Source organism: Amblyomma maculatum, chromosome 9 (assembly GCF_055883805.1).
Source record: "Amblyomma maculatum isolate TAMU_Amacu chromosome 9, ASM5588380v1, whole genome shotgun sequence".
Taxonomy (NCBI): Eukaryota; Metazoa; Arthropoda; class Arachnida; order Ixodida; family Ixodidae; genus Amblyomma; species Amblyomma maculatum.
Genome location: NC_139352.1, coordinates 81,628,399 through 81,654,458, shown reverse-complemented (window position 1 = coordinate 81,654,458; position 26,060 = coordinate 81,628,399). Strand labels below are relative to the sequence as shown.

The 26,060-nt window shown below is 47.4% G+C and overlaps 1 non-coding gene across 1 annotated transcript; it reads left to right on the top strand.

The window, feature by feature from the left end:
* The first annotated feature begins 3,577 nt into the window (after nucleotides 1–3,577).
* On the top strand, nucleotides 3,578–3,651 carry TRNAT-GGU (transfer RNA threonine (anticodon GGU)). Its single transcript has one exon. It is a non-coding gene; the product is annotated as a tRNA-Thr (tRNA).
* Nucleotides 3,652–26,060: the final 22,409 nt, after the last annotated feature.

Here is a 26,060-nt window from a genome sequence, read left to right as displayed (position 1 = left end):
CTAACCCTATCGTGCCCTCCGAGTTCGCCAGACCCTTCCAGCCCGCCACCAAGGCCACCACACACACAGTCAGCAGCACAGTAACAAAACATGTTCGATCTTATTTTTTTGCATTGATTTCCCTTGCTTTCTTCTGCAAGATTGCAAGTTACAGGTATTAATGTACCTAAGATGCACATGAACTGTTAAGCATGCAGTAGTAGTGGGCCCCGGATTAATTTACTGTTTTTTAACATGTATCAACGGTTCGCACTTACATTACATATTTGTGTTACTGCTTCCTTGTGTGAATGTCAGTAATAATCTCGCATAGCAGCAAACAGTTCCCTTATTTAACAGCACGCTGCATTATATTATAAGCGCTGTTTCCCCTTTTATATAGTCCCTCCGAGCCAGCCAGCCTCTTCGAGCCCACCAGACCAGTTGAGCCCGCTAACACCCATCGTGCCCTCCGAGTTCGCCAGACCCTCCCAGCCCGCCACCAAGACCACCACACAGACACAGTCAGCAGCACAGTAACATGTTCGATCTTATTTTTTGCATTGATTTTCCTTGCTTTCTTTTGCAAGATTGCAAGTTACGGTATTAATGTACCTAAGATGCACATGCACTATTAGGCATGCAGTAGTAGTGGGCTCCGGATTAATTTACTGTTTTTTAACATTTATCAACGGTTCGCACTTACATTACATATTTATGTCCCTGCTCCCTTGTGCGTATGTCAGTAATAACCTGATATGGCACCAAACAGTTCCCTTATTCAACAGCACGCTGCATTGTATGATAACTGCTGTTCCCCCTGATAGCCCCTCCGAGCCAGCCAGCCTCTTCGAGCCCATCAGGCCTGCCGATCCCGCTAACCCCGCCGAGCCCTCCGAGCGCGCCACTCTCCAAGCCTGCTACCAGGGCCACCACCCAGATGCAGTCAGCAGCCCAGTACCATGCTCATTTTTTTTTTGCATTGATTTTCCTTCCTTCCTTTGCAAGAGTGCAAAGTACGGGAAAGTAACCAGGCAGCATGCTTTGCTTCCCGCTTCAATACTAAAGTCAACATGGAATCCAACAGTATCAAAACTTGTTAAAAATTCAGGACAGGAGCTCGCCTTTACTTTGCATATGTTTAGAGCTTCAGAAGTAGTACGAATTCTCTACTACCAGACTGAGAAGCGGCGCACGTAGCCTGGTTACTTTTGGCAAAGAATGTACCTTAGAAACACATGCACTATGAGGGATGCAGTAATAGTGGGGTCCGGATTAATTTACCCCACTGTGTTTTTTAACATGTGTCAACAGTTCGTACTTGCATATTTATGTTAATGCTCCCTTGTGCGTATTTCAGTAATAATCTGACATAGCACCAGTTTCCTTATTTAACAGCACGCTGCATTGTATGATAAGTGCTGTTTCCCCTCCAATAGCCCCTCTGAGCAAGCCAGCCCCTTCCAGCCCACCATGCCTGTCGATCTCGCCAGACTTTCCAATCCCGCCAACAGGGCCACCAAGAGGCAGTCAGCAGCCAGTACCATGTTCATGTCTTTCTTTTTTGCATTGATTTCCCTTCCTTCCCGTGCAAAATTGCAAAGCACAGGTATTAATGCCCCTAAGAGGCACATACACTATTGTGGATGCAGTGTAAGGGGCCCCGGATTAATTTACTCCACTGTGTTTAACATGTATCAACAGTTGGCACCTACATTACATATTTTTGTTACTGCTCCCTTGTGAGAATATCAGTAGTAATATCAGATCTAGCACCAGTTTCCTTTTTCAGCAGCGCGCTGCATTGCATAATAAGTGCTGTTTCCCCTATAATAGCTCCTCCGAGCCAGCCAGCCCCTCTCGAGCCCACCAGGCTCGTCCTCTTAGTTAGCCAGATTCTCCAAGCCCGCCACCAAGGCTACCACCCAGACGCCGCCAGCAGCCCAGTACCATGTTCTTTCTTTTCTTTTTCTTTTTTTTTTTTTTCGAAAGCAACGCTATGCCAGCCAGCTCGGCTCGTCGCGTTTGCTCCTTTGCCGTTGCCGCAAATGGCAGGAGCTGGCAACTTGGGTCTCTTGTTTCACTTGGGAGGGTTATGTCACAATCAGTCTGCCAAGACCCTGTTTTTCATGTTACCCTTATTGGCCACTAAGGCACGTTCATACGGCATTGTTAAAGGCTTGGTTCCAGCACGCTGCATTTTATAAGTGCTGTTTCCCCTCTGATAGCGCCTCCTAGCCAGTCTGCCCTTTCGAACCCACCAGGCCGGTCGAGCCCTCCGAGTTCGCCAGATTCTCCAATCCGCTACCAGGGCCACCATCCAGACGCCTGCAGCGGGCAGTGGAGGGAGGACCAGTGCGTCAGCTGTTTAAAGGAAACGCAACGGCGCCAGCAGCAGGACGCCGCGTTTCGTCACCACCTCCTCAGCACTGTGGAGAAATTGTTTCATAGGGCTGGTAGGTATACGCGTAGGCAGCACCCATCAACATTGGCACAGCTGAACCTGCGCAATGCAACATGATGCAGCTGCATTAATTTTTGAGCATGTTTGCTTCAAATTTTTATTAATCCCTCTTATAGACGTGCTAACTCACATTTAACATGTTTGCTACCTCACATTTAACATGGAGGTAAAATGGTCCCTCTATATTTATTTTGCAGCAAAAAAAAATTTCGTTGATGCAGGACAGCGCAGAAGCAGCGGCGTCTACGCGGCGTCTTACCCTGACACTGCAGGGCATTGCAGCGGCAATGCGGGAGGTGGCTGCTGCCACAGAGCGCTTACGAGTTGGCTATTGAGTTGACAGGTTGACGGGCACTAACATCGCAGCGTACACGAGCCTCTACTATATTGCCTCCATCGAAATGACACCGCTGCGGTTGGCATCATACCCGCATCGTTCCGGTCAGCCGCCTAGTATCAAAGCCACTGAGCAACCATGTTGATCGCATGTTCATTTCTTTATTTTTACGCATTGTTTTTTGCTGCCTTCCCTTGCAAGTCTGCAAAGCACGGGGGTTAATGTCTCGAAGAGGCACATGCACTATGAGGAATGCAGTAGTAGTGGGCTCCGAATTAATTTACGCCATTGTGTTTTTTAACATGTGCCAGCAGTTAGCACTTATATGGGCATCTTTTTTGTTTCACCTCCATTGAAATGTTCCCACTGTGGTTGAGTGTAATGGGCCCTCCAGCTCGGTAACTAAGCACTCCAACTGGGCTTCTCATTTTATGGCCGCGATGTGCATTGTTATGCACTATGTATTATGTACAACGTGGCTTGTCTTGTACTCATGGTTACCTTTGCTCACATACCGTCTCCTTGATGTGTGTGTGGGATTTTTACAGTTCTCTGTGCATGTTTGAGGAGTTATTCCTGGCCATGTTACGATCATTGAATTGAAATATGTGTGATACACTTAGCTGCTCAGCGTTCTCTTCACAACTGCTACAGTGTTGTCCACCAATGAGCAAAGCTTGCATCCACGCACAGTGTAATCGAAATAAGTGAATAATTATGCATTACCATCCACCCAAGCGCAGCCATCTCTACAAGGCAAAGCTACACAACTTTCACAGAAACTTTGACATACTTTTTCCTGGTTAGCTCAGCTGGCAGAGCTACTGCTTCGGTGAAGCGGTGGTCCCGGGTTCGAACCCCGGACCAGGATGAATTTTCCTTTTACAACGAAGTTTTTTGTGCAAGTTATCTAGCTTTCCTTTGTAGCCGTATGGCTGGGCTCACATGGATACAGACTAACAATTCCCTTATTACAAAAACGAACTCCACGTTGGTTGATAACCTGGAATTTTGTACATGCTAAATGTTTTGTAGTCATGCGCAAAATATATTCGATATTAAGGCGAAATCCTTTAATGCCTCATTGTTGTCGACAGAAGGTTGTCACGAGAGTTAAAAAAACCGTGGCGGTCGATATCGAACCCGCATAGTCCGGCACAGTTGTTGGGGCACCTTATGCCCGCAGAAAAAAGTGAGATACTGTGCCTTTTTACTGTAAATCAATTATTAAATATTAAGGCCTAATTTGTTAATTAAGTAACAAAGTTAAGTAATGGTTAAATAACTACATACTTGATGGCCAATTAATATATTAATTACTAATTAGTGCCACTTGTGTAGCAGAATGCAGCACTCCGGCTTTCGCCTTTCATACAGTCGCTAAAGTCCCTCGTAACTTTTTTTAAATCACTCTTATGGCGGGCTGTCACGTAGGGCAGCGAATACGTGGTAACTGAAGACACCTATAGTTAATTGTAGTTGCATGTACGTGTCTTGTAAAAATTTATTCAGTACAAGATGCACTTCTGGTGGCTTGAAGTGGGTGACCCCGAGCATTGTGACCCCGATGCATGAGCACTGGCAACAACTGTGATTGGCGTCGACATTAAACTTGCCTCAGATGATAAGGGCTGCGTAGAATGTCCGCGTATTGCATTGGCCGCGTTTCGGTGGAGGCGAAACGCTAATACGTCCGTGCGCGTTAAAATAATAATTGGTTTACAGAAAAGGAAATAAGCAGTTTCTGTCACACTTGCTTTTGTGGACGCCTGACCTGCGCCGTAAGGGAAGAGGGGAAGATGGGAGTGAAAGAGCGCATAGACAGAGTTGTAGTGAATGGTTACGAGTAATCTCGTCCACCCGGGGATAGTTAACGTGCGCAGGCATCGCACAGCACACGGATACCTCTCCATTTCGCTCCAATCAAAAAGCAGTCATCGGAAGTCGGGATTGAACCTGGGTACCCCGGAACAGTAGTCGGGTCTCTACGGGAGGGAGGGGGGCTGAGAGTCGAAATTATCAGAGTCCTCCACTAGGGTGTTTCTTTCTCAGTTTGAATCCCACCTTCCTCCCTGCCTTTAGATCTCAGTTCAGGTGTCCACGATGATGTGTGACAGATACTGCGCCTTTCCTTTCTCGTAAACCAATTTACGGTTCTGGAACACATGCGTTCGATTCTTTCGGATTGTTCAGCCTATTACAATGTCGTAGTTGTTGGTAGCAATTAAAATATCCGTTCGTATACAGTTAGCGCACTTCACGCTATTTTTGAATTCAGGCTTTGAAAAACATCAAAGAGAATTTTAGAAATTTCTCCGAGCCTGACCAGGGCACTTATGGTTGTCCTGTAGCGTTTTGTCGACGGAATCCAAAGTTGGAAATGTAGCATTAAGCTGACTCTATATCATCCACACGCCCTATGTACCCAGCTTTGCAGAGGCTGCGCCTCGTCATCAGGAGGTATCTCTGGACGGTTAGAAACGGATGGCGAGACGCGGTTTCTGCGGCAGTTGGCACTTAACGCTTCTATGTTGTGCGGGGGAGCACACTTGAGATGCCTGTCGTGCTTTATTAGACCCCGCCCCCCCCCCCTCCTCCCGTTATTGTTTTTCCCTCTCTTGGGAATGTTGTTTTAACGCGTTAGCGTTAAGGGCCCCGTGTAGCAGAAAAGTCGCTGTCGTCGTCGCGGCCGCCGTCCCACGTTGGCCGTGAGCGAGAAATCCCAGAAGCATTAATAAATAAAAACGATTAGGAAAATTCGCCGACCTGAGGAATCGAACGTTGGCCTCCGGGGTGCGAGACGAGCACGCTAACCACTCGGCCACGCCAGACTTTTTTTATGCGAAGCATATTACTAGAGGTAAGCCCGAGCGCGATGGTGTCGCCACCATTAACCTTTCATGACCTACCACGTGATGCGTGACGTCACGACAGAAGAGACCGGGCTGCATCTCGCGCCGTCGATCGCGGCGTAGCCACCAAGGAGTACCCGTGATGCGTGACGTCAGAGCAGAGGATAGATGGGCTATAGTGCCTAGAATATAGATGGGCCGCCGGAGTTCCACGCCGACCAAGCTGGAGAGCGGACGTGCAAGCGATGGGCTTCATCGACCACGAACGTTTGCGCTCTATTTCGGCCACTGGATTTCGGAAATTTTCTGGGATTCGACTCTATTCAGAAAGCGCTCACCGCGGATTATCAAGACTCCAAGGTGGGCCGATTCTTTCGCACATTTTTGAGGCTTTGAAGAACTTCGCAAGCCACGGGGGACACTAGGCCTAGTTAGGCCTAGGCAAACAAAAGCACCCCCGGCCGTTTAGAATTTCGACGAAAATGATGGAAACCGTGGAGGGAACGAGCATAGACCCTGCGGAGCTGAAAGAACCTGGCCAGTGGTTTATTGCCAAGAAAAGAGGAAAGGCGGTGCCACTTGAGAACGAGGGACGCAGCGTCACCGATGATCAAGGGAGAGAGCGAGCCGCGTCCAAGCTCGCCGGAAAGTGATTGGCAGCAAAGTCGGTTGAAAGGCAATCGATCAAGATACCCGATGGAACTGACAAAATAATTCTCCGCCCACGGGGAGGAGTCAGCCGCCTACTTAAGTATGGCAACATTGAACTTGCGGAGTTGATCGCTCGCACCGCGAATATAAACATCAGAGAGGCCGCGGAAGACACCTTCTCGGTCAACACAAAACAGCAGTCTATCCTCATCGCAACAGACAGCGAAGACTGGAAAAGAAAATACGTCGCACTACGCGTCCTCGAATTCGAGGGCCAGAAAATTGAAATCACGGCGTACGTCGCTATGCCCGAAGACTGCAGTGGTACACGACATTCCCCTTCGCATCACCGAGGAAGAAATAGTGCAACGGCTACGCACGATCAAAGGCAACCCCCCCGTGCTAGGAGCCAGGCGCCTGGGCAGGAGCTCAACCACCGTGCTCATACTGTTTGAAAAACCAGAGGTGCCGAGGTGGGTGAAACTCTCACTTATGGCAAAGATGTGTATTATACATAAAGGAATACGAGGTTTGCAACGCATGCGGGCGCCTAGGGCACCGCGAAGATGTCTGCCCAGATCCGAATAACGCTAAGTGCAGAGGATGCGGAGAAGAGCGCCCAGATCAGGGACACACCTGCGAAATAAAATGTCAGCTGTGCGGTAAAGACCATCCGCTTGGCGACAAGAAGTGCAGAGAACTCTACAGGACTCCCTACCAGACCAAAAAACGTCAATGGGAGCAGAAAATTGCCGAACAGCAGCAGCACAACGAACAGCACCAATATCCCAACACCACACCTGAGAGCGGCCGCACAGGACGCTCGAAATTCAGAAGAGACCGCTTGGCGACAAGAAGTGCAGAGAACTCTACAGGACTCCCTACCAGACCAAAAAACGTCAATGGGAGCAGAAAATTGCCGAACAGCAGCAGCACAACGAACAGCACCAATATCCCAACACCACACCTGAGAGCGGCCGCACAGGACGCTCGAAATTCAGAAGAGACCGCCGTGACCAACGCGGATATTCTCAAGACAGGGACGGAGGCTTCCGGGCGCAGAGCGGGGACTTCCCGCAGTTGGAGGACGCCAACCGACGTCACCGTTCAAGCTCCCGCAGCAGCAGGGAGCGGTCCGGATCCAGGTCGGGGTCCAAATCCAGAGTCACGGCTAACTCCAGGGACCCAAGGAACCCGTCGGCCACCCAAAAGCGAAGCCTGAGCGGGGACAGTAAAACCGTGAGTTTCAGCAGTGGGGTTCCCCAGGCTAAAGATGAGCAAAACAAAGAAAAAGATAAAGAAATAGAAAAGTTAAGAAAGGAAGTTGAGGAACTGAGGGAGATAATTAAGAAACTCACCCAGGACCAATACCAATCCAAATCACAGCCAAATTCCGGGGCTCCCCCTCCTCCACAGGCTCTCCCCGCAAAACAAGTAGCCAAACCGACACCTCCACCTGAGACGCCAAAGGTGCGTAACACCACCCGCGGCGTCAGACACGGAGGAGGACGCAATGATCACTGAACAGTGCAGGCCACCTCCCCCGCAGAAACGAAGAGGCGGGGAAACGGATCCGCTGGCGGCAATAGAGCGTAGACTAGACGTCAAATACGGGGCGAGACTCGAGCGGCTCGAGACAGGCATGACCAATATCATAGGCGCCCTGAACCGAATTCAGGAACAATCTAAACAAACAAACGCGGCTCTTGCTGCTATGGCAGAAAGGCAAACAGTGAGAGAAGGGATACTTGACCAATTCCAACATGGGCAAAACGCAACCAAAGATTAATTCGACGGTATGGCAGTGGAACTGCCGCGGATTCCCGCGCAAGCAAGCGTTAGTGCAACATCTCGAGCAAATAGTTGAAAAACCTCTAGCCGTAGCCCTACAGGAAACTGGCAAAGGAGTAATTAAATTATCAGGATATCAAGCGTTTGCTAGTGGCCGGGGAGAAAAATCCCGGGTCACTACATTCGTCAAAAGGAACGTAGCGGTGATCGAACATGAAATAAGTTCTCGCGACATTGAGACGGTTTTCGTTGAAATCATCACGGGCAGGAAGAAGGAACCCAGTATTTTCGTCCTAAACATATATAGCCCTCCTCAGCAGCGCAAAGTTAGGTTCAAGACATTATTTCGCAAAGCAATGAAGGCAGCCGGAGCTAACCCCCTGCTAATTGTAGGAGACTTCAACGCCTGCCACCAAGAGTGGAGATATAATAGGCAAGATCCGAAGGGCAGGCAGTTATGGGAAGATTTTCACGAATTAAACCTCACCCTGCAGACAGACTCTGGCTGCCCGACGAGGGTGGGAAACAGTGTGAGCAAAGACACAACCCCAGACTTATCATTTACCAAAAACATAGAGGAGCTTAGGTGGAAGAACACAGAACTCAACTTTGGAAGCGATCATTACGTCCTCGAAATAACGCTTAAACGGGGAGTCAAAGTAAGACAAGAAAAGATCATCAGCGCAATCGAATGGGAGAAATTCAGACAAATCAGGGAATCTGCCAACATGGACCAAAATATTGAAAATATCGACGATTGGGCAGAAACCCTCATGCACCACGTTAAATCCGCTACCATTACCCTAGAGGGGGACGATGCACCGAAAACAGCCAACAGGAAACTCCTACACATGTGGGAAGCAAAAAAAGGTATGGAAAGACGCCTCCGGTGTCAGATATGGAACCGAAACCTAAGGTGAAAAAAAGCCAGGCACAATAAGGAAATTGAGGATTATGCAATTAAACTCTGCGAGCAAAACTGGTGTAACAGGTGCGATGAAATGGAGGGCAACATGAGCCTTTCAAAGACGTGGAGCCTGCTACGATATCTTCTTAATCCCGACTGTTCGAAAACACAGTCAAACACAACATAGCAAAGGCAAGACACGCGTTCGAGGGGACTGACGCGGAACTAATAACTAAACTCTTAGACACATATGTCGGCGATACAACATCCCTTCCTCTTAGGCAATACGCGGGCCCACCGAACGAGGCCCTCGACGCGCCCATCTCAGAAGCGGAAGTTAGAGCCGAAATCCTTAGCTTAAAGACGCGATCAGCTCCCGGCCCCGATGGAATAACAAATAAAATGCTACGAAACCTAGACGACGCTTCCATAACGGCACTCACCAACTACATGCAAGAAGTATGGAGTAGCGGTCGTCTTCCCCAGCAGTGGAAAACTGCAAACGTTGTGCTAATTCCAAAACCTGGCAAGCCCCCGAAATTGGAAAACCTCAGACCTATTTCTCTAACCTCATGCATTGGAAAGCTTATGGAACGCGTAATCCAAACAAGGCTAACTAATTTCATGGAGAAAAACGACCTGTGGCCGCATGAGATGGTCGGGTTCCGACCGGGCCTGTGCACACAGGATGTAATGCTCCGATTACAACATGACATAATTGACTCGAAATCCAGAGACGCGAAGGTAATTCTAGCACTAGATCTAACAAAAGCATTTGACAACGTAAAACACCAGGCAATTCTCGCGGGACTGCAGGAATTAGGAGTCGGCGAGAGGACATATAGTAATGGATTTTCTGACAAACAGGACGTTGAAACTAAAGTTTCAGGACCTAGAATCCCCCACTGTCCACCTGGGAAGTAAAGGAACTCCGCAAGGCTCGGTGCTCTCCCCCTTCCTTTTTAACGTGGTGATGAGAGGCCTTCCTGCCGCCCTTAAAGTCATAAAAGACCTGAAGTTCAGCATTTACGCGGACGACGTTAATCTCTGGATGAACAACGGCAGCTATGGCAGCATAGAGGAACGCCTACAGGCGGCGGCGGACACCATTGTGTCCTACGCGGCCGAAAGGGGTCTTTCGTGCTCTCCGCAAAAATCCGAACTTTTCATATATAATCCAAAATCAATGAGGTGCAAGGGCGACTTTAACGTAGAAATAAAGGTCGACGGCAAAACCGTACCAAGAGTCCAGAAAATCAGAATCCTCGGACTTTTTATTCAAGAGGACGGGTATAATGACGGAACGATAAAAAAACTCACTACCTACGCGACGCAAGTAACAGGAATATTTAGGAGGATTGCATTCAAAGGCAGAGGCCTCAAAGAGAGAAGCCTCTTGAGACTGATGCAGGCGTACATAATAAGTCGAATATGCTATGCCACACCGTTCCTCAACATCAGGACCAATGAAAAAGATAAGATAGACGCACTCATCAGGCGTTCCGTCAAGAGGGCGCTGGGTCTACCCATCTCCTCTTCTACGGAACGCCTGATAGAAATGGGAGTGCATAATAGCTGGACGGAACTTGCTGAAGCGGTGAGAATCGCCCAACATGAAAGATTAAGTAGGTCGAGCACGGGTCGAGCCATCTTAGAATGGGTGGGTCGAAAAATAGATAGGGGCACAGCCGACAAGGTTTCCCTACCAACACAATGTCGCGAGAACATCATTGTCCGTCCTCTCCCCCGCAACATGCACCCAGAATACCACAAGGAGAGACGGGAGAAGAGAGCAGAAGCACTGGTTAAAAGTGCAAAAGAATTCAGAGTAAAAGAAGTTGCCTACGTAGACGCTGCAAGCGGCCTATCAGGGGCGCCAGTCGCCGCGGTAGTCGATGGTAGCGGCGCACCAGTCGTCTCCGCCACCATCCGAAGTAGAAACATAGACACGGCTGAAGAGGTCGCAATAGCGCTCGCTTGCGTCGGAACGAAGGCTAGATTGATCTTTAGCGACAGTAAAACTGCTCTCTGGAATATCGGAAAAGGCAAGGTCTCGCAAGAAGCCGCCCGAATTCTAAAAGCTGCAACTAAAATTGATCGCAAAATCACCCTAATTTGGGTCCCAGCACACACGTCCGTCCCCGGCAACGAGGCGGCCCATGATTTAGCCCGAGATCTCTACTTCCGGGCAAACGCGGAGCCGCCCGACTGCCAGGCGATGGACGAACGTTTGCAAACCTATAAAGAAATAATCGAAAATTACAGATTAGGAAGACGTCTGATGCCGTCACCGGATCCTAGCTTAAATAATAAAGAGGCCATAGCCTGGCGGCGATTACAAGCCGGAAATTTCCCGAACCCTGTCTGGTTGTTTCACACCCAGATATAGGAGAGAAAAAACGATAAATGTAAAGCCTGCGAAGCGAGGGGGACCCTCGACCATATAATTTGGGAATGCCCTAAGTCTCCGGGCGCTAGGGACAACATTAAAAGTAGAGAAGCCTGGGTAACCCTGCTGCGAAGCGAAGTCCCCGCTGACCAGCAGAAAGCCGTCCGCCTGGCGGCTGAGGCCGCGAATAACCAATGTATATTCGCCAGTCCTTAGTCGCGGAGGTTCCAGCCCCCGTTCCTCAGGCCTGCGTGCCAGGAGCGGGGAGTAGGGGGCCTCCTAAATCGGTGGAAATTAAAGTTTTAATCAATCAATCAATCAATCAATCAATCAATCAATCAATCAATCAATCAATCAATAGATGGGCCGCCGGCTCGCGCGGTCGAGCGCGGCGTCGCCACCAAGGAGAACCACGTGATGTGTGACGTCAGAGCAGAGGAGAGATGGGCCGCCGGCTCGCGCGGTCGAGCGCGGCGTCGCTACCAAGAAGTACCACGTGATACGTGACGTCAGAGCAGAGGAGAGATGGGTAGCCGGCTCGCGCGGTCGAGCGCGGCGTCGCTACCAATGCGCCTCCCACTTCTACCGTTAGGTGCGCAGTAGTGAACACGTGATGAGAAATGGAACTTAGACAAAACGTAAACGCAAAATTAAACGACGATCAAATAGCGCAGATAGCAGCACACATAGAGGAAGCAATATAGAAAAGCCCCATGGAAGACTGGGATTATGAACAGGTAGAACTACTCATAAGGAGGAAAATTCAGGAGATTAACTAGCAAACCGCTGGAATGGAAAGAGGAAGCCACGGAGCTGGTGGAATAAGGAAATCAGGGAAGCTATTGAACAACGACGGGCTGCTTCAAGGGAACACCGAATGGCAAAGAAAGCACAGGTATCTCAGGAGGAAATCGACCAAAAATGGGAATCATATCGACAAAAGAAACTTCAGGTGCAGGCCCTCGTCCAAAGTAAAATAAGACAGTCCACCGATCGCTGGATGGCTGATATACACGATGCCTCTAGAGGCGGAGCAAGAAAATTGTGGAACCATATAAGCTGGCTAGGGAAGAAGAATCAAAGAAAGCAGGACCGGATTCAAGATAACGAGGTAAATTGTTTAAAGGGAGATAACGCAATGAACTACATTACATCAGTTATAGCCGAGTCATTTAAGAGCGACGATAGGGTAATCTCCGCAAATCAGGAAGCAACACAAGGTAGAATACAAAGCAGCTTAGAACTGGCCAATCTAAACTGAAAAAAGGCAGAAAAAAATATTCCTAAAAACACATCTACAGGAATAGATGGAATTCCGATCAAGCTGATTAATGAACTCGGTCCAAAAAGTAAGGAAACGTTGTTAAAAGCTCTGGAAACAGTCATAACGAATAAGCAAATTCCGGACAGCTGGCGGCAGAGTAAAATGAATTTGATTTAAAGGGAAAGGAGACAGGATGCACATAAAATCCTACAGGCCGATTACCATAACTTCTGTTATGTACAGGTTAGCCATGCAGGCGGTGAAATTAAAGGTGCAAGCATGGGTTGAAAGTAACAAGATACTCGGAGAACTTCAGAACGGCTTTAGAAATGGCAGGCGCTTAGATGATAGCCTGTTCGTGCTTACCCAATGCATCGAAATATCTAGAGTGGAAAATAGACCTTTGTATTTGGCCTTCCTGGACACAAACGGGGCGTACGACAACGTAAGCAGGGAACTCCTGTGGAACATATTAAAAGAAGGTATCGGTTATGAGATAATAGAGTTCCTACAGGAAATATACCGGGATAACAAAGTAGAAATTACGTGGGAAGGGATAAGAAGTACGGAGGATGTCAAAGTATGCAAAGGATTAAGACAAGGCTGTCCTCTATCACCGGTGCTGTTCATGCTTTATATGATAAACCTGGAACGGAGGATACAAGACAGTAACCTAGGTTTTAACCTGTCATATAGATTAGGTGGAAAGGCGGTAGAGCAGCGCCTCCCCGGTTTGATGTATGCAGACGATATTGTGCTGCTAGCTGAGAGTCTGGAAGAATTGCAAACTCTAGTTAAGTATTGCGGAGACGAAGGGGACGCTCTAGGCTTCAGTTTCAGCGCAGTTAAGTCGGGTCTGATGATTTTCAACGGCTCAACTGATCAGGGTCTTAAAATACAAGGCCTTGAAATACCTAGAGTAGCAGAATATAAATATTTGGGGGTATGGGTAAACGAAGGATTGGCATACATTGGAAAGCATGGGCAATCACTTAAGGCCAAAGGGCGAAGGAATGCCGGGATAATGAAGCATAAGGCATTGTGGGGATACAATAAGTATGAGGTTTTGAGGGGTATTTGGAAAGGAATTATGTATGGTGCCCGGACTTACTTTCGGAAATGCGGTTTTGTGCCTAAAATCAGAGGTACAGTCGACATTAGAAACAAATCAGAGATCCGTTGGACGATTAGCACTGGGTGCCCACGGCAAAACAACAAATGAGGCGGTACAGGGAGATATGGGCTGGGCATCTTTCGAAGTGCGGGAAGCTCAGAGTAAAATATTATATGAGGAACGCCTGAGGAAATTGGACAGTAACAGATGGGCAGCTAAGGTATTTAAATACCTGTACCTAAAAAGCGTTGACTCACAATGTAGGAAAAGAACTAGGAAACTAACTAGTAAGTATGCTAGTCACAAGGACAGAGAAATAAAGAGCATTAAGCAACAGGTGAAAAACACAGAACGTAAAAATTGGATAAATTCGATGGAAAAGAAACAGAGTGTGGAATTATACCGAAAGTGGAAAATGCAGATCAGGAAGGAAGATTTCTTTGATAACTCAAGAGGCAGTGCCCTACTTTTTGAAGCTAGATCAGGGTGCCTTAGAACACGCAGCTACAAAAAGAAATTTAACAATGGAGATGACGCATGTGCTGTATGTGGAAAGTCCAGTGAAACAATTGACCATATTATACTCGAATGTAATGGTATCCATCCGGAAGTTGGTGCAGGCGCAATCACTGTTCCTGAAGCTCTGGGGTTTAGATAACAGTGGCCGGGTGAATAAACCGGCGGTGGAAACCAGCAAAATATGACTGGAAGATTGGTGGCTTAAAAGCAGAGAAGTGACAAAATGTTAGTAATGTAGGAACAAAATTTAATAAATAGAATGCTGGTTTAGTTAACCATTCTAAATCAATAATTAAGATATAGGGAGAAAAAATGAGAATGATAGCTACTGCTACCACCCCGTTTCAAAGGGGACGCTCCTATATTCCATCCATCCATCGATGCCGGAGCGGCGGTATATAAGGGGGGTGCGTCTGCTTCTGCTAGGCACACACGGGGTTGAGATGCCTCCTGAAGACAGTGCTGCCCGTTGGAATGAGAAACGAAAGCTGCGGCGTGCTACAGAAACCGATGAAGAGCGTCAAGAACGTCTAGCCAAGCGGCGTGCTCAATATGCGGCTCGGCGACAACGTTCTACAACAACTGAAGAACAAAGCGAGGAACTTGTCAGCAATGCTTCCAATTATACTACCGTATTTTCGGGATGAACGAGTCATGCTATTGCCGAGTTTAACCAAGGAAAACCGTGTATTTCCGAGTTTAACCAAGGAAAAACCGTGCATTTCCAAGCCTAGCCACCAATATGCTTCGCATCTGACTGGGCTTAACCTGAGCTAAGCCTCAGCTATTTTTTTTTCTTTATTACCAATTTTTTTAAGCACACAGCATACACACAGGCAGAACGTGCCTAGTGCTTTTAGCATTTCTCGGCTACGCCAGATAGATGGTTTCAAATGGACAAAGGCGCGTCTATTGGTTGCGGTGTTGGCTCAGAAACGTCCCTTAGAGAAGTGTATTGTGGCGTATAATAATAATCATGAGCATGTAAATTACAGAATTACAGAACACGCAGTTAAGCGAGTGGCAAATTACTTTTCCGCTGTATTTCCCCTTCGCTTGGCGTGCACGTAGCGCCATCATGCGTGTGGCGCACGGAATAAGATAGGGCATGGCCTCAGAGATCTTCATCGCACCAGCTCGGATCGGCAATGATGTTGCCGACGAACTACGACTGCAACTTGAGGCCCGCGCGTTTCGGCAAGGTGGCTGGCAGCGCTTCTACATCCCAGAATCACGTTTCAGAAGAAGTAATAACAGTCATAACAGTCATGCTTTGGACAAGTTAACGTTGTTGGAGTTTATTTCTTTTTTTTTTTACAAGAAAGAGGAAGCCAAGGCAAAAGGCAACAACTGTGAACTACGTCTTTGTGTCACTCAAAAGCGCGATAAGCAAATGAGTAGACGGTGCGAACCAACACCACCTAGACTTGTGGTGTGGAGACTTAGTCTAGGTGGTGTTGTGCGAACGGGGCGCGATAATGCTATCGCGTTCCATTCTTAAAGGCGAAGCTTAAGCGTCCTCCAATTTTTTTTGTTTATTATGTATATGTACCCTATAGTGTTTTGTATAGTGCTTTGATGTGTAATTATTGTGCGTTTCTGTATGTATGTATGTATGTATGTATGTATGTATGTATGTATGTATGTATGTATGTATGTATGTGTGTATGTATGTATGTATGTATGTATGTATGTATGTATGTATGTATGTATGTATGTATGTATGTATGTATGTATGTATGTATGTATGTATGTATGTATGTATCCAATAAAGTCTCTATGTGTGACGTGCTGCCATGTTCTGCAGGTGCTCTCAATATGAGCGATCATTTGCCTGTGCTTGTAGCGCTGCAAGCAGCGCCTGGCCGCTCCAACAGACCCCTGGTGTGGCGGATGGACGCATCAGTACTGTACGATGAAGATTGTCAGAGAGAAATCCGCGCAGACCTAAAATCTGCAATTGCGGATATGACTTCGGTGGCAATTGTGGTGTGGAATGAATTTAAGATACACTACCTAGCTGAGATCCTTGCGCGCGCGGGGAAAGCACGGCGCGTTCGCATCATCACAGCGCTAAATGAAATTCTCCGGCGCATGCGCATAGTTCGCGACGGAGGACAGCTTACTTTCGCTATGCGCGAGTACGTCGACATGCTCCGCGTTCGGTACCACCGAATAATGGAGAATAGCTCGCGCGCGTCACTCACCGCGTGAGCGTACGGTCTGTCGCTCGAAGGTAGCGCCGATCTCGGACACGCGAGAGTTCTAAACTAAGTCAACGCAGCCGGAGGCCATGACGCAGCGACCGTCGCACTCGTGTAAAATCTGTCGCTCGTGAGGATGGCTTCACGTCCTCCTATCCTGCCGAGATCAGAAGCACTTTCAGCACGCATTTTGCACGCCTTTTTACATCCCAAGGTCTTGACCAATGCGAAGACTACGAGGAAGCTGTAGGGTCTTTATGTGGGCCCCTTCCTCAGCTTCCTGCTGACTCGATTAGGGAACTTTGCTCGCCAGCAACTTTGGAGGAGGTTCGGAGTGGATTAAGCGCCATGAACAGTTCCAGTTCGTCAGGCCCAGATGGCCTGCTGACGGGTTTCTACAAACCGTTTTACGACATCCTAGGTCCTCTCTTGCTCCAGATAGTAAATACCTTTCTGGAAAGCGGGACTAAACCACCCTCATTTAGCTCGGGACGCAATGTGTTGCTCCCAAAGGAGGGTATGACCGCAGCGAGTCAATCATCGTGGCGACCAATAACCCTTCTCAACACTGATTACAAGCTGGTGGCCACGATTCTTGTTCGGAGGCTACGGGTCCACTTGAAGGACCTGATAAGCCCGTACCAGTCCTGCTCGGTTCCTGGACGGTCCGTGTTTGCTGCACTAACTCTAACGAGAGATGTATTCTTTTACGCTTGCGCTAAAGGCCTGGCGGGAGTCTTCGTCGCTCTAGATCAGGCCAAGAGAGGGAGAGAGACTTTATTTGTCAGTGGTCGGTATTTGCCTTGGGCTGCATTCAGCTGCTCCAGGTGGCCAGCAGTCCAAGTCTGTCAGTGACCTCTTGCGCTCTTGCCGAGGCCCGGGACTGGACGTCTGGGTCCCGGCTGGCGAGAACAGCTTCCCAGTGTTCCAGTGAAGGAGATGGTACTAGATCTGCTGAAGGCGGATCCTCCGCGCAGTCCCAGATTATATGGTATAAGGGGGCAGGCTCGCCGCACAGTTGGCAGTACGGATTTACTATATCGGGAAAGATCGTGCAAAGTCCAAGGGGTCTGCAGCCGCCGCCACGTGGTAGCCTGATCTCGGCTGAGCGAAGCGTGCGGAGGAGGCAGGCTCGCCCTGAGCTCTTTGTAATAAGTGGTAATGGCCTGGTAGGTATCCAGAGTCTCAGGCCAAAGCCTTCGATAGCATACTGAGCACAGCTATGTTTGCTGTGCTGCGCTCCTTTGACCTGCGCGAAGAATTTATCCCCCTTGGCCGTTCGCTCTATGCGGATCTTACTAGTGAGCTCCTTCTAAGTGGCTGCATTGTAGGCAGATTTCCTGTTTTACGGGGAGTTCGGCAGGGGTGTCCGCTATCGCCGGCCCTCTTCATTCTTGCACTCGATCCGCTGTAGAGTTACAGCTGACAGGCGCATTCGTGGTTTTCCACTTGTTAGACAGGAGACTGCACGGCCATCTCATGCGTACGCGGATGACATTTCCCTTTTCTTGTGGGATGCTGATAGCTTCCTCATTTTCTTGAGATTGTTTTCCGAGTACGCGGCGGTGTCCGGAGCTCAGCTCAACACAAAAGTCACGCGCTCCGATTTGGGTCATTTCAGGGTTCACTGCCAGCCGAGGTCCCTTTTGTGAACGCAGACCACGTACTTGGAGTACTATTAGAATCAAGCGGAGTATTGGCTCGCGCGTGGGGCGCAGCAGTTTCACGCACAATCCGAATGCTCGCTGACGCCGCGCGCTTCGATTTGTCGCTCAACTCCAGGGTCGCGCTCTCGGGCGTGCGCATTCACCACGACGCTGGAAACTTCATATGGCAGACTGGGATCTTTTAAAATGGAAGCTAATTTAGACGAACTCTTTTCAGAAACTTATATTTATAATTATTATTTATAATTATAATTATATAATTATAATTGCATAATTATATTATATAATTATATATAAACTTTTTCAGAAACAAATTGTTCACAACTTGTATCAAAAATGCTGCCCGCCTGGCTATTCCACAATCCACAGGAATGGTAAAATGCCACCACAAAGTATGGTGGTCCAGCGAATGCAGATATGCAAATTAAAAAACTACAAAACAAAGCTTGGGGAATACTTCGAAGGTATCCGTCACATGAAAATCTAATACTTTTTTAAGAAGGCGAGAGCCAGGGCCCGGAATATTCGCCGAAATGCGGAAAAAGCATCCTGGAATAACTACATATCCTCTATAAATAGCTCAATCACTTCCAAAAAAATGTGGGAACAGCTACACAAACTAAACGGTACTTAATCTCCCTTCACAGTTCCGGTTTTAACACCCCCAGGAGTATCAACAAGTACAGAACAGGCGGATATACTAGGCCAGCACTTCTACAATATTTCCAGTTCTTCCAACTACCCAGAATCTTTTTTAAGGTAGAAAAGCACAGCTGAAAAACAAAGACTTCCAACAGACAGAGGTAAAAACAATAGTTTAGTCACACTTCAAGAGTTACAGGAATAATTTTTGACAGAAAACTCACATTTTGTACCTCGTATCAACAGACTGCGCCTGGCAAGGATGAAATACACTTCGAAATGCTTGCACATCTATCTGATTCCCCAGTGCACGTACTTTTAAAATTCTTCAAGATATGGATACATGGTGAAATGCCAGAAGCCTGGAAAGAGGCTCTTATTGTGCCTTTCCTGAAAACCAGAAAGCCACCAACCTCCCCCGGTAGCTACATGCCCATAGCTCTCACGAGCTGTCTGGCAAAATCTTTTGAAGTCATTTTAAACACCAGACTAACCTTCGTTTTATAGTCTCGCCAACTTCTCGATAATCATCAGTGCGGTTTTAAAAAAAACATTCTCAACTACAGATCACTTAGTCCTACTCGAAAATACAATTAGAGATGCATTCATGCACAAACAGCACTGTCTTGCTGTCTTTTTCGACTTAGAGAAGGCGCTCGACACCACGTGGAGATACGGAATACTGCGGGACCTCGGAGATTTAGGCATACATGGCAGGATGCTGAAAGTTTTGAGCGACTTTCTTTCCAACCGTAAATTTCAAGTTCGTCTTAGCTCAGTCCTGTCAAAAACCTTTACCCAGGAAAACGGTGTCCCTCAGGGCTGTATTTTAAGTCCCCCACTTTTCATTGTAAAAATGAGTTGAATTAACAGAGTAATACCTAAATCTATTATCTATTCAGCCTATGTCGATGATCTCCAGATAGCCAGCACGTCCTCAAATGTATCAACCTGTGAAAGACAAGTACAATTAGCAATAAATAAATTAGTGATATGGACAAACAAAAATGGGTTTCAGTTCTTTCCGCAGAAAACAGTGGCGGTTATGTTTTCGCTAAAACGAGGCAAAAACGTCAATCTCACTCTGCACATAAATGAGAATGAACTACCAGTTAAAAACAAACAGAAGTTTATAGGGATAATTTTTAACAGAAAATTCACATTTCTACCTGATATCAACGCCCTCAAAAAGAAAGCTTTAAAATCACTAAACATACTCAAAGTACTTTCACGAAAACACTGGGGGTCTGATAGGAAATCTCTGCTACTCATATACCGATCTGTTGTACGGTCTTGTTTGGACTATGGCTCTATGTAGTCAATGGGTCCGCAAGACCATCCTATTTGAAACGATTAGATCCGGTGCATAACCTAGGCTTGCGTCTGTCAACTGGCGCTTACCGCACATCTACTATAAACAATCTCTACGTAGATACAAATGAGCCTTCCCTCGAATACATCATCATCATCAGCAGCAGCAGCCTGACTATACCCACTGCAGGGCGAAGGCCTCTCCCATATTTCTCCAATTAGCCCTGTTCCGTGCTAGCTGCATCCACTTGACCCCTGCGAACTTCTTAACCTCATCCGTCCACCTAACTTTCTGCCGCCTCCTGCTACGCTTTCCTTCCCTCGAATACAGAAGATCGTAACTTACTTGCTCGCATGCTTTGAAAATACAATCCCTGCCAAATCATATATGCTACCCCATAGTTACAAAGTGCACCTCCAGAATATTGTTCCAAGACAAGCCACACTCAATCAAACCTTTATCTCTCCGTTTTGAAGAAAAATGCCTAGAACTAGGAATGCTGAAAAGCCTTCCAAACATCACCCTTAGGCAAGACCAATACCACCCTGGAACAGTCTTCCCTGTTTATGTGACTTCACATTTACAGTTTCAAAAAAACCTTTCTCCACATGAACACATGCTGCAAGAGTTCTTGGCTCTGGAGGAAAAATATAAAAATTACAGGGCTTTTTATACTGATGGTTCTAAGACAGCACATCATATGAGAAGCGCTATAGCGCAAGACAAATGAAAAAAAAAAAAACAGTAAGACTGCCTAAATGCTCATCAGTTTTCACTACTGAAAGTTATGCCATTTCCGTAGCCGTAAAACATATACTGAAGAAAAACATAGAAAAGAGCATAATCTTCACTGATTCCCTCAGTGCTATCATAGCCCTACATCCCAGTAAAGCAGTAGAGCCCTTAGTTGGAGACATAATACATACCATAATAGCAGCAGAAACACGGGGGCAGGAAATAAAGTTCTGCTGGATACCAAGCCACATAGGGATCAGAGGCAATGAGAGAGCCGATGCAATTGCTGTAGCTGTCTTCAATGTAGAAATTCAGAAAGAAAGTATACCATATCGGGATGCAAAAAAAATTGTACAAACAGAACTGAGAAGAAAATGGCAAGCTTCATGGGACAATGAAGCAAACAAAAAAACTGCGTGCATGATAGCCTGTATGACAAATGGCGCATGATAGCCTTAGTTGCTTATGTGCCGTTAAACCCAACCCAACACAACCGAGAAGCTTTCCGTTGCGGTTCCTCAAGACTACCATGCTCCGAGCTGCTTGTATTTTTCTCAGAAGGTAGTATTAATAAGCTGATTAGACCTGTCTTAATGATTGCTGAAAGAGCTGGAGAGCTCGGAACCACGCAACGCATAAAGAGTCAGATGGATCTTTCACCATGCTTTTTCGCAGTGTGTGTAAACACGTTAGGCGCCCAGTGGACCTAGGTCCCAAATGATGATCACATTTATCTCAAAGCCAAAAAATAATGAAATAAAATGTGCAATTATATTGCAACGTCAATTCCGGAAGAATTCATTCTTTGGTTGCATTTTAGCCTTGGGGACGCTTTTTCCCCAGTGGCCGCTTTTTCAGGTGTCTTTTCTTCCGGGGGCCTTTTTTTCCGGGGACGTTTTAATCTAGGCTGTGGCAAAAGGTTGTGGGGATTCACAATCCCCTTCTTCCATTATAGCGCCCGCGCGTAATTAACACGCGTGATTACGCGCGCTGGCAGAGAGGTTGGCGGAGGAGAGGGCATGCTGGCCACCCCCCGCCGCCTCCCGGGCCTGCGGCGACGCAGCCGCGGGCTTCCCTCTTTCCTGCCGGGGTAACCGGGAGACCTCCTCTCCCGTTCCGTGTCGAGAAGCGCGACTGTAGCAACTCGCTCGGGTTCTTCGGCGAATGGGCGCGCACGCGCGCGGTTCATGATTTCTGCCGAGGAGACCACCGCCGTCACCGAGAATCGCACACTGACCGTAGGCACTTACCGCAACGGGATGTGAGCGAGAAGCTGTGTCAGGTGAGCAGACACTTCCTCTCACCTAGTTGACGCGCTTCCCTATTAGGTGGTTGTTATTTCACCCCCGTACGCGGCGTTCGCTCGCTACACGGTGGTTGTTCTTCATTGCTATTCCTTTGCCGTGTACTCGAGCAGTGCAATAAACTCTGTTCGAGTACGGAACTCGGTGTTTGTCCCCTCTGGCCCGAACCCGCGCAGTGGCGATTTCTCGCACCGCGGGTTGGGGGTCACAGCTCTGTCTGCTAGGGCTGGCACGTCGGGGCTAGAAGGCGACTGTAGCGTCTAGCCCCCCCCCCCCCCCCCCCCCCCCCCCCCCCCTCTCCGTGGCGCATTTTCTCTGACGAGAATTAACCCCCATAAGGTACGTCGGTCGGACCCGATCAATGGTCTTAAAGGTACGTCCTACGGACCGGTGCGTTTTTCTTCGGGATACGTCAGACGAATCCGGGCTGTGGGTTCAAGTTTAACGTCCGACGGACACTGTGCATTTTTCTCCGGGATACGCAAGGCAGATGGCATTTGACATACAGGATACACACTTTGTACGGCCGAATGTTCTGCACGGCGAACTGTGTGTGTTGTGCCTGCGCTCGATCTTCGGAGGTCGATGCAGGATCTAAGACAGCGTAAATAGCTCGTTTGCATTACGGGTAGATCAAGGTGACAGTTTAGTTCGAAGCGAAAACTCGTGAATGTGCGTGTCTCGGTGCAAGCTGCGGTGGAGCTGGTGCAGGAGGTCGCATCGCCTGCAGCTATGTGCGTGACAAGCGATGCTTGCCGTACACAAACTGTGATGTATGTTAGAATGGGTAAACTGTTTGTAACATATCTCATCGAGAATCGCGGCTAGCTGGATCATAGTGTAGCAAGCGGAATGAGGACATACGCGTTCGACGTGTATAGCCGTGAGCCTGTATATCGACGTCCGCCGAATCTTTACGAGAGTCGAATGGGGGTACGTCGGACGTAGGGACGTATCTTTAGACACTTCGTTTTTTGATAAGTTGTAGTAGTAGTAGTAGTAGTAGTGTATAAAACATTCGAGACATCACGACATGCCTAAGAGAGAGAGAAAACTTTATTGTCGGGAGAGTGAAAGAGCCAAGTGACCGTTAGCTGATGGTTTGCAGCGACTTCTTCCAGGATACTAAAGTCACTGGAACTCTGAAAGTACCGCAATCAGCGGGCGGCACGTGGGCAACATTGGGTTGTTGTCTCCAGGAATGCTCCAGCGCGACGAACGTGTCGTCTGCTAGACCACGGCCGGTCTCGGGGGAGAGCGCGCGCCTCTCTCCCTCGAGACCGGCCGTGGCTAGACAAGTTTCCCCCCGCAAAGGCATCGTTGATTGATTTTGCGCTGAAAAATAACGAATGGTGGTATTAAAGAATGAAATCTTACATGGGACGAGAGTTTACGAAAGCATTTAAAGCGTCGCACGACTGCCATATGGTAGAAGCGACTGCTGCGCAGCCCCGATCGTGCACTTCACTCCTCATGCGCTCACAGCAAGATGCCAGCTTAAGCTTGTTCTATGGCGCCTCGTTTGTTGCAGAACAGGCTATTCTGCTTTATATAACGGAAACGAGTAATTCTAAAAGGCTCGCAAACGCATGTTTTTGAGACCAGGCAAACTGTTTATAGCAGTCATATATGCCGCGTTCACGTGATAGCTCGCCTGAAATGTGAGTTATTGTCTTTGCGCTTGCTGTCTCATTCCCGTCGTACTTCCCTTCGTCTTGTCGCGTGCTATTCGGAATGACATGTTATACGGCTCCAACCACGCTGACGCGCGAGACCAACGCTCTCAATTCGCGGCTAGATGGCCGCCTAATGAAACCTTTTCGCGACTACTTACAAGGGGTGGAGAAATGGGGAAGGCGCCGCTAGTAGTAAAGAATTAAAGCGCCAAACCAAAGAGATTATTTGGGCAAGCCTTGCCGTGCAGACAAGCTGTGCGAATGAAAACTGAAAGAACGGAATACTCCAGTAACCGCGATGATATGATGTGCTCTCAAAGTGACTCAAGATGCGCAACCCATGCTCGCCAGCATATTAGCTCATTCGTACCGCGCTCAAGCCGTCGTACTCGAAAAGTAATGTGATGCCCCCCCTCCCCTCCCCTGACCTTTCCTTGCTGTCGGCTCCTAATACATGTAAGTCGTTTTGAAGAGAGGGCGGTGTGGAGCCAGGATGTATGAAGAAGTCAAAAAGTGCAACCCATGCGTTCGAGCGCTGAATAAATACAGCTGGTCATCAGTAACCAATTATTAAGCCCAAAAATGGTATATATTCCGTTGATTGACATGCAAACCATGCCGACTACATTGCGTCACCTGAATCCACTTAGTCGGCATTGCAGATCGATTGAATTAAATATAGAGTACCCCGCTGAAGGTATATAGATGATAGCAAGGAGATGAAAAGCGAATGACAAGCAGGTAAACAGGCTATTGAATAACAGAACACAGTGGGTCTGGAAACGTGGAAGAAGTAGGAGGTAAAGAGTGCAAAAAAAAAAAAAAAAAAAAAAAAAGGTGTCGCCTAACAGGGAGAGAGAAAGGGGTGTGTAGGAGGCATGCGGCATCGTGAATAGAGCGACCGTGAAGGTGAAGAAAGGGTTGAAAGTTTTGTGCGGCACGGCAAACGTACGGCTCAGAAAGCGGACAATTAAAAATGGATATATGAAAGGCAATAAAGAAAAACGAAAACAGCCGAGCTTAAAAACCAATTGGAGGCATGGGAAGACGAAAGCAGTGCACAAACAATTAAGCTACTATTCGGGCGTGCAATCGAACGCGTGTAGAGGTATGACTGTCAATATTTAGGAGTCAACAACTTAGTGAAAGTGCACGTTAATCTAAAGACAATGTCGATATTTAGGAGTCAGCAACTTAGTGAAAGTGCACATTAATCAAACCTTTTTTTTTTTTTTTCTTTCAATAAACTAGATTTTCTTGTAACGGATGGCTTTAAATACCCTGAGATGAGTGATTACTTAAGACATTTAATCTCAGTGCGTTATAGCTTGACGGTAACTCAATTCTTCCAGAGAATGTTTTCTTTCTAAGTAGCTTTTTTTTATTCTGCGTGCTCAAGCAACAGGTAATATGCAAGTGATTCTTACCACTGGAAAATCGCTCTAGGGATGTTTTGGTGCACATACAAAATGAAAAACAAAAAGAATAGCTTTGAGAAAAAAAAAAAAAAAAAAACGATGCATAGAGGACGCAGAAGCTATAGTATGCGCCTAATTCGCTGCCGCTAGAACATTATTATAACGTCGAAATGTTTAGTTTACTATATGGTGGGATTTTCGATAAGCTCTTAACACGCTGCGAAAGAGAGGTTGTAAGGCCGGCACTCGGTTTCTCACCATGAACAAAAACTGCGCAATAGGCTCGAAGCTAGGTCACAGTCTGTCCAACAATTTGACTGCGCTTGTGTCTCGTCTCTTGTCCTTAGTGGTCGTGTGTGTTTGCGCTCTATCAAAGTTTTCCAAAAATGAACCAACTCGCCCAGAAAGAAGTGTTAATGAAATTTCATGTGCTTTTGCGGCTTCGCTTTTTGCGAAGTCAACGAACCGCGACAACAGTTCCCAAAGGAAAAAATAATTAAATTTCTTTGGAAATATTTCACGTGTAATATCAACCTTGTTATAATTTTCTTAGGGAAACAATTATAGCCTGATTAGTTCTGTAAAGAGTAGTCGGCAAGTCGCCCCATTATAGTCCTTTAACCAGTACATTCGATTACTCATATTTCGTACCACACACTCGAAAATAAACACGCATTAGTGTCCGGATTTGAATTTAGCATTATATTAATTACTGGCGTATTAGGTGCTCCTCATTTTTTTTTCGCATTTTTCCGTTTTCTCTCGGTGCGCGACAAGAACCGCAATACCTGCCATGACGACACGCAGTTATGTGTTTTTTTTTTATTTTGCTCTG